This window comes from Anomaloglossus baeobatrachus, unplaced genomic scaffold (assembly GCF_048569485.1).
Source record: "Anomaloglossus baeobatrachus isolate aAnoBae1 unplaced genomic scaffold, aAnoBae1.hap1 Scaffold_178, whole genome shotgun sequence".
Taxonomy (NCBI): Eukaryota; Metazoa; Chordata; class Amphibia; order Anura; family Aromobatidae; genus Anomaloglossus; species Anomaloglossus baeobatrachus.
This window is the reverse complement of record NW_027441948.1, coordinates 465,552-467,063: the sequence shown is the minus strand read 5'-3', so window position 1 is coordinate 467,063 and position 1,512 is coordinate 465,552. Positions and strand designations below refer to the sequence as shown.

At 47.4% G+C, this 1,512-nt stretch overlaps 1 pseudogene; it reads left to right on the top strand.

The window, feature by feature from the left end:
• Positions 1-937: 937 nt before the first annotated feature.
• Positions 938-1,143, top strand: LOC142260763 (U2 spliceosomal RNA; annotated as a pseudogene).
• Positions 1,144-1,512: the final 369 nt, after the last annotated feature.

Genomic DNA, 1,512 nt, shown 5'->3' with positions numbered 1-1,512 from the left:
AATAAAGTATAACTTCCAGGTGGGAGAGGAAATGGCAGCACAGCCAATGGAGGTGAAGCAAGGGGAGCCTGCAACTAAAGAGTTGAGAGCGTTATCACATGGTGACTGAGCCTGATTGTAACGGGAGCATAGAGGTGCCGATCCTGTCTTACCTGCGTTGGTGTAGAAGTGGGTGTCCTGTGGTGGAGTCAGCTATGTGCAGTGGTGGCCGTGGGTTCTTTTATGTGCGACCGTAGTAATAGCTGTGCCCACTTCCTGTATGGGAGTGGAATGCAGTGAGGCTAATGGAACGCACGCCTGCGCATTTGTGTTTAACGTCGCGCATGTGCAGAACGGAGAAAAGGCTGCGCTCACTTCCTAATGAAAGGGAGTGAGACGCAGCTGGGAAGGGAAGGGAAAAGATTAGGGTTTGGGGATGATGAAAGGGCTTTCTACGGGCAAGGATGGCAAAGGGTGGCAGTGACGGAAAGTCAGGCAGATGGTCCTGTCCTGTCCTGTCCGTCCGTCTTTTTGTATCATGAATTGGAAAGACTGCAAGGGGGAGGGGAGGTGCTTGTGCCCAAAAGGAGGAGTTATTCAGATTCATTGCAGTGGGCGGCGGCTGCAAAAAGTACCATTCTCCTTGTTTTTGCTCTGCAAAACAGCCTTTTCAAGGGTTTGGCTTGGGTGACAAAATGTCTTCTGTAGGCGTGGGTTTGTCTCCCTCTCCCTAAGATGTGTCCGGTATAGGCCAGGGTGCCACTCAAGGCCGTAACCAATTCGGGTTATAGCTTCTCAGCCTTTTGGCTAAGATCAAGTGTAGTTTCGGAGGACGCTACCTTGGTCGGTACTGGAAGGTGCCTGGGATTGCACGTCTGCCGGCCTTGAGGGAGTGTGTGCGCCTTCTGGTGACACATAGCCCTCTTGTGCCTGGACGGTTCCCAGGCAACGGGAGGCGATCACCTTTGTTATTTTGAAGTCCTACTGATAAACAGAAAAAAAAAAAATTAAATCTGTTCTTATCAGTTTAATATCTGATACGTCCCCTCTCTAGGGACCATATATTAAATGGATTTTTAGAACAAGGAGATGGAAAAAATCTTGCTCTGTCCACTCCACGCATTGACCTGGTATTGCAGTACCTCCAGGACCGGTGCACCCCTTCTTAACCGAGTTTCCAAAAGCAGAACTCAATTCACCTGATTCAAATGAGCCTCATTAGTGAATTGAAAGAAAGCAAAAACTTTATATGCACCTCAATTTGGCCAATTCACTTTTCACACTTTCACCCTTTTTTTTTATCTTTCACACCTTTTACTTGCTTTATTGATGCAAAAGCTGTGCCAAATAGCAAACTCATCTCCACTCAACTTGACCAACTCTGCTATGTCCCGTGCAGTATCTTATTCTCAGTCTTATCTAGATCATTTGCAATTGAATAGAATAGATCCCTTTTGGACACATTGGATTCAGCTGCTGCAGTGACTGCAGGTGTTAGAAGATGCAGACTTGGCATCAGGTGCTGTCTATCAG